The sequence below is a fragment of the Oratosquilla oratoria genome, chromosome 33, assembly GCF_046742065.1.
Source record: "Oratosquilla oratoria isolate Oo_2021 chromosome 33, ASM4674206v1, whole genome shotgun sequence".
NCBI classification, from domain to species: Eukaryota; Metazoa; Arthropoda; class Malacostraca; order Stomatopoda; family Squillidae; genus Oratosquilla; species Oratosquilla oratoria.
In genome coordinates this window covers 27,728,041-27,735,540 of record NC_134809.1, presented here as the reverse complement: position 1 = coordinate 27,735,540, position 7,500 = coordinate 27,728,041, and the positions used below count along the sequence as shown (strand labels likewise).

General features: G+C 44.5%; 1 protein-coding gene across 3 annotated transcripts in view; it reads left to right on the top strand.

Annotated features, from left to right (window-relative positions):
* LOC143017817 (Kv channel-interacting protein 4-like) overlaps positions 1-7,500 on the top strand; it is a 312,910-nt gene that overhangs the window by 243,066 nt on the left and 62,344 nt on the right. The gene's annotated exons all lie outside the window — the stretch shown is intronic.

The window sequence follows — 7,500 nt, the reverse complement described above, 5'->3', positions numbered from 1 at the left end:
TATCCCTTTCCTTTCTCTTCCCTCCTATTACTTCCTCTTCCCTTCCCTCCCTTTCTCTTCCCACTACCCTTCTCTTCCCTCGTCTTCCATCCTTTTCCCTCCACCTTCCTCCTCCTCCCTCCCCTCCCTATTTCTTCCCTCTTCTTCCATCCGCTTCCATCCCATCCCCTTCTTTTCCCTCCTATTCCTTCCTCTTCCCTCCCCTCCCTTTCTCTTCCCTTCCCTCCCCTTTCTCTTCCCACATCTTCTCTCCTCTTCCTCCTCCTCCCTCCTCTTCCATCACATCCCCATATCTTCTCTCCTCTTACCTTGCCTTCCCTTCCTTCCCTTTCTCTCCACTCCCCTCCTCTTCTCTCCCTCCCTTTCTCTTCCCTCCCTTCCCCTTCTCTTCCCTCCCCTCCCCTTACCTTCTTTTCTCTTCCCTTCTCTTACCTCCCCTACCCTCCCCTTTCTCTTTCCTTCCCTCTCCTTCTCTTCCTTCCTCTTTCCTCCCCCCTTCTCTTCCCTCCCCTCCTCTTTCCTGTCCTCCCCTTCTCTTCCCTCCTCTCCCCTTGTCTCCCTTTCCTCCCATTCTCTTCCCTTTCCTTTCCTTCTCTTCCCTCCCCTTCCCTCCCCTCCCCTTCTCTTCCCTTTCCTCTTCTTCTCTTCTCTCCCCTCCCCTTCTCTTCCCCCATCTTCCCTCTTCTTACCTTTCATTTCTTTCTCTTACCTCCATTTCCCCCTTCCCTTCTCTTCCCTTCCCTCCTTTTCTCTCCCCCCTTCTTATTCTCTTCCCACTCTCTTCTCTTCCCTTCTCTTTCTTCCTCTTCCCTTCTCTCCTCTTCCCTTCTCTTCCCTCCCCTCCCCTTCTCTTCCCTCATCTTTTCTCCTTTCCCTTTTCCTCCTCTACCCTTCTCTCCTTCTTATTCCTTTCCTATCTCCTCCTCTTCCCTCACCTCCCCTACTCCCCATTCCTCCTCCTCCATCTCTTCCTCCATCACCTTTTCCTCTTCCTCTTCCTTTTTCAACCTCTCCCTCCTCATTTTCTCCTCACCTCCTTCATTCCCTCTTTTCCCCCTATACTCTCAATATCATCATCCTCTTCCTCCTCCTATTCTTCCTCCTCGTCTTCTTCCTCCTACTCTCCTCCTCCTACTTCTCATCCTCCTCTTCTTCCTCCTCCTACTCTCCTTCTCCTCCTCCTCCTCTTCTATCTCTTCCTCCTACTCCCCTCCTCCTATTTCTACTCCTCTTTCTCCTTCTCCTCCGCGTCTTCGTCCTCCTCCTCCTCTTCTTCATTTTCCTCCTCCAACACTTCTTCTTCCTCCACTTCCATCTTTACTCTTTTCTTTATCCCCCTTATCCTGAAGCCCCTCTTCCTCCTCCTCCTCCTCCTCCTCTTCCTCCTCCTCCTCCTCCTCCTCCTCCTCCCACTCTTCTTCCTCTCCCACCTCCTTACCTTGAACATTTTCTCCTCCTCCTCTTTCTCCTCTCTCTTCTCTTCCTCCTCATCTCTTTTAGTGTCACTCCTACTCCTCCTCTCCTCCTCTTCAACTTTCTCCTTTTCCTCCTCCACCTCGTCCTCCTCACTATAACCCTCCCTATCCTCTTCCTCCTCCACTTTTCCTTTCTCTTTATCCTCCTTTTTCTTCTCCATCTCCTTTCCTTTCTCTGCTTCCTCCTCCTCTTCCTCTTCCTCTTTTTCTTCTCTTCTTCCTCTTCCTCTTCCTACTCTTGTCATCACAAATACCCTTCTCCCTTCCTTCCTGCCTACTCCTACTCCTCTTCCTCCTCTTTCTCCTCCTAGTCCTCTTCTTCCTCCTCCTCCTCCTCCTCCTCCTCCTCCCACCCTCCTTCCTATCCTCCAAACCACCTATACTCCCCTTGACCCATATCCCCCCACCCTCCCTCCAATATCTCCCCCCACCGCCTCCCCCCGGCACCGTCTTAGCTCCCCAGAAACCCACCTCCTCCCTCCAATATCCCCCTCCCCTTTCCCCCTTCCCCCATAGTCTCCCCCTCCCCCCAATAACTCCTCCTCCTCCTCCACCACCGTATTTGCTCCCCTTCCCCTCCTCCTCCCCTTCCCCTTCCCCCCAATATCTCCCCCCTCTCCGCCTTCCCCCCCGGCCACTGTATATGCTCCCCTTCATCCCTTTCCCCTCATCCTTCCCCTTCCCCTTTTCCCCCCTTTGCCCCCTCCCCCTTCCCCTCTTCCCCCTTTCCCCTCTTCATTGTAATCGTCCTTTCAGTTTGAGAGACTTTTTTAATAAAAAAAAAATAGTCTTAATCCTTTCAACAGAGTGACCTAGTTTATAGTCTTTATTCTGACTATGAAGGGACGATTCCAAGTATCTGAAGAAGTTACTGTCTGAAGGGACTCACTTCATACCAGAGCTCACCCCTTCATTGCATCAAATCGTCCGTACGTACCCAGAATCAAATCTACAAATTTGACCACCTAACTGAAGGCTTCAATTTTGAAACTTGCGTTTGGAAAATTTCTTAAAGACGGGATCGCAGGGGAATCTCGTCCGTATTGACTCTATCTATAAGGGCAAAAGTCGTGGTACTACCGACTTCCTACAATCAATATCGGATTTTTTTTTTTCGGTTTCAATATTAACATAGGCTACCTCGTCCGCAAAACTTATCCCACTTAATACCTTTGCTATATGGATTGTCCTTCCCTCACTCCCTCATAAAGACTGGTTGCTCCCTACACACACACACACACACACACACACACACACACACACACACACACACACACACACACACACACACACACACACACACACACACACACACACACACACACACACACACACACACACACACACACACACACACACACACCTCTCATGGCGCTGTGGTTAGAACTCTGGCCTGCCACTACAGAGGTCCGGGTTCGATCCTCGCCCGGGGCTGAAATAATATCAGTATCGCAGCGCTGAGGGGTGTTACTCCAACTCTCGTGGGCGGGGAGTTGGGGGTGTGTGTGTGTGTGCAAGGTCATAGCATTACCCATAGATCGGACCTACGAGCTCTGAGCTCTCTTCCAGGAGGGAAATAGCTGTCGATCACGAGTCCAACACGTGATCCAAAGACCAAGTGAATACAAGTGAATACGTATAAGCATGTATGCATATGTAAATATATTTTATGAATGCATATGCATACCTATGATGTTTATACAATTGTATAAGTATGCGTGTAAGGTATGTATTTGTTATACGTACAATACATACATACTGTATATAAACTTTATGTATACTCCTGTGTGTATATATTATTAAAGGAAGGGAGACTTCTTCCATAGAGGTCCAATTTAAGACACCATTCTGGCAGTTATTTAGAGATTTTCTTTTGTTTTCCAATTTGTTTTTTGTATTGATAGTATGTATATATATATATATATATATATATATACATATATATATGTATGTATGTATGTCTATCATCATCCACGTTTAATGTTCTTTATAAATGTATATGTGTGTGTATATACATGCATCATTACAAATATATATATGTTTGTGTGTGCATACATATTTATTTATGAAAATGAGGTTTTCATCATCGTCCACATATTTTGATGTTTCATTATTGAAGAATCTTCATCAGGAATAGAGTATCTCCGTAAAAACAAGCACAAATAAAAAAATATAGGGATTAACGGACAAAAAGCGTGACATAGAATACAGGCTCTAATTAAAGAGGTTTTACTTAATTAAAATTCATTAATTAACGTCAATTGTAGAGCGTACCCCTACATTGATCAACTGTAGAATCTCCACTCCAACTACACTGACTCGTAGAATTCCCCCACACACACACACACCGGTCAACTGTAGACTCTCAACCCTAACATAGACTAGGTTTGGTTTGGTTAGATTTGGTTAGGTCAGGTTAGGTTATGTATAAGGAATATGATCAACTGTAGAGTGTTAGGTTAGGTTGGGTTAGGTTAGGTTGGATTAGGTTAGGTTAGGTCAGGTTAGGTTAGGTCAGGTTAGGTTATGTATAAGGAACATAATCAACTGTAGAGTGTTAGGTTAGGTTAGGTCAGGTTAGGTTAGGTCAGGTTAGGTTATGTATAAGGAACATAATCAACTGTAGAGTGTTAGGTTAGGTTAGGTTAGGTCAGGTTAGGTTAGGTCAGGTTAGGTTATGTATCACGAGCCATAATCAACTGGAGAGTGTCCATTCCAGTAACACTCAATTGTACAATCTCCACCCCAAGCGTGTGTGTGTGTGTAGGTGGGAGGGTAATTCTTCAATTGATCCAGTAATTATATTCACAATTAGGATCTAATGGATAAATGTGTGACATAGAAAGTAGATTGTACACAAAACCAACACCATTTTTTCCGTTTACTTACCTCAGTTGGTCACGGACAGATCTTCTTCAGATTGAGGGAGTAGGTGGGGGGGGTTGATTATCTCCCGAATTAGGGGAAGGGGAGGGGTTGTTAGAGTAGGGAGTGGAGGGTGACTAAGTGGAGGTCATAATCCCCTAATTCGGCTTTGTCTTAGTGAAATAGCAATTATTGAATCCCTGGAAATCAAGTTGTACTTCGTGTTTCAAAATTTGAACATTTTCTCTTTTTTTATTTTGTAAGCTGGTAGCGTCATCGCAAGCGTGTTGGTCTCGCATTCGCTTAGTTGTGGGTTCGAATCCCGCGCTCCATTTCGATTCTCAGTAGCGAGTGACTGAGTTACTTGTCCCCCAACAGTCTCCAAAACGCGTACCTAGGGCTTCTGTCACCTTTTTAGGAAATGATTTTTTGGTGACGTTTACTAAGGTTGTTGATGATGGTGATGTTTACTAAGGTTGGTGACGTTTACTAAGGTTGGTGATGATGGTGACGTTTACTAAGGTTGGTGACGTTTACTAAGGTTGTTGATGATGGTGACTTTACTAAGGTTGGTGACGTTTACTAAGGTTGGTGAAGTTTACTAAAGTTGGTGACGTTTACTAAGGTTGGTGACGTTTACTAAGGTTGCTGATGATGTTGACGTTTACTAAGGTTGATGACGTTTACTAAGGTTATTGATGATGATGATGATGGTGATTATCCTCGTTTGCCCCTTATGCCGATGCATCTAGTTTGGCAAGTGTTAGCAAAATGGAAGATAGATGGGAATGAGATGGATGGGGAGCGGGTGCATGGCTTAACTAGCTACCCCCCGGGCACTAGATTTAGATTGAACGCAACATCAGATCGACTCGATAAACTTTTCTTCATGACTATGAAACAATTCCTGAAGTGTCTGCAGTAAGCAACGTCAAGAAGCTCACTGTCTTTGCTAGGAGGTCAGTAGTTTCTGTAGATACACCTGTAGATAGACCGCCTTCTCTTGTGTGGATTACGTGAGGTATTATGGTAGTTGTTCATGTAATTAGGTTCCAAAGATATTTGCCCTGAACCAAATTTATCTACCGTCTTATTACCTGAATATTATAAGAAATAAAAATATGAAACTTTCAAAGGGTTTGGAGAAGGAAAGTATGAAAATGGCTAGAGTAAAAGGGATGAGGGTTTGTCTCTCTCTCTCTCTTACACACACACACACACACACACACACACATACACACACACACACACACACACACACACACACACACACACACACACACACACACACATGTATATGTATATATATATATATATATATATATATATATATATATAAAATATCTCATACACGGACAAAAAACAGACAAGAAAATACATAATCGTAAAATTGCCGTACATACATATACATACATATACCAAAGACTTTTCCCCCTTACACGGGGGGGTAGCCAAAAAGAAATTGCCGTACCTTTAAATAAAACATGCTTGAGAAAAAATATCCCGCCCACATATACATATATGTGTGTAGAGAGAGGGCGAGAGAAGGAGAGTGAAAGAGAGAGAGAGAGAGAGAGAGAGAGAGAGAGAAAGAGAGAGAGAGAGAGAGAGAGAAAGAGAGAGAGAGGGGGGGGGGAGGGCCGACCCTTGCGGTCACATGTCTACCTGGGTACTCTGTCTCAGAATGAGGGATCTATTTTTGGTCAGATTTATATGAGGACCCTTCTTCGTAATCACCTCATTTCACGGCCCAATGTCTTTCTTCGTTTCTTCTCTGCTAACTCACCCCCTCTCCTACACCTCCTCCTCTTCCTTCTCCTCCTCCTCCTCCTTCTCTTCCTCTTCCTCCTCCTCTTTTTCCTCTTCCTCTTCCTCTTCTTTTTCCTCTTCCTCCTCCTTTTTCTCATCCTCCTACTCCTCCTCCTCCTTCTACTCCTCCTCCTCCTCTTTTTCATCTTCCTCCTCCTCTTTTTCATCTTCCTCCTCCTCTTTTTCATCTTCCTCCTCCTCTTTTTCATCTTCCTCCTCCTCTTTTTCCTCTTCCTCCTCCTCCTCTTTTTCTCTGTCTCCTCCTTTTCCTCATCCTCTTAATCCTCTTCCTCCTCCTCCTCCTCTCCCTCCTCCTCCCCCTCCTCCTCCTCCTCCTTCTTCTCCTCCTCCTCCTCCTTCTCGTCCTATACCTCTTCCTGGTCTTCCTCCTCCTACTCCTACTCATTTTCCTCCTTCCCCTCCTCTTTCTCCTCCTCCTCCTCCATCTCCTCCCCCTTCTCCTCTTCCTCCTCCATCTCCTTCTCCTTCTCCATCTCCTCTTCCTCCTCCTCCTTCTCCCCTTCTTCCTCCTCCTCCTCCTCCTCTTCCCCTCTTTCCCTTTCCTCGCGCTCGCTTCTCCTAATTTCTGTCACCTCATTCTTCTTCCTTTTCATTTTTTTTGTCTGAATGACCCTTATTCCTCTCTCTCTCTCTCTCTCTCTCTCTCTCTCTCTCTCTCTCTCTCTCTCTCTCTCTCTCTCTCTCTCTCTCTCTCTCTCTCTCTCTCTTTCCCTCTTTCACTATTTCTCTCTTTCTGTGTGTGTGTGCGCTTGTGTGCGTGCGTATACAATTGTTTACCTGTCATTCTCCTTTACATTTTATATATATATATATATATATATATATATATATATATGTAGTTATGTATGTATATACTGTATATATATATATATATATGTATATGCAGTTATGTATGTATATACTGTATATATATATATATATATATATATATATATATATATATATATATATATATATATATATATATATGTGGGTAAAAGTAAGGTGATGAGATGTACAAGGGGTGAAAGTGGCAGTAGACTGGAAGTGAACATTAAGGGAGAGCGACTGGAGGAAGTGGATAGTTTTAGATACTTGGGTGCAAGTGTAGCAGGAAAAGGTGGAGTGAAGGTGGAGGTAGAATGTAGATTGAGAGAAGCGAGTAAATGCCTTGGTGGATTAAAGAGTGTAATGAGGAATAGACATTTAGGAATGGATGCGAAGAGGAGACTGTATGAGGGAGTGATTGTGCCAACAGCACTGTATGGGGCAGAAACGTGGAACATAAGAGAAGAAGAGAGAAGGAGTTTGAATGTGTTTGAGATGAGGTGTCTGAGAAGTATGGTGGGGG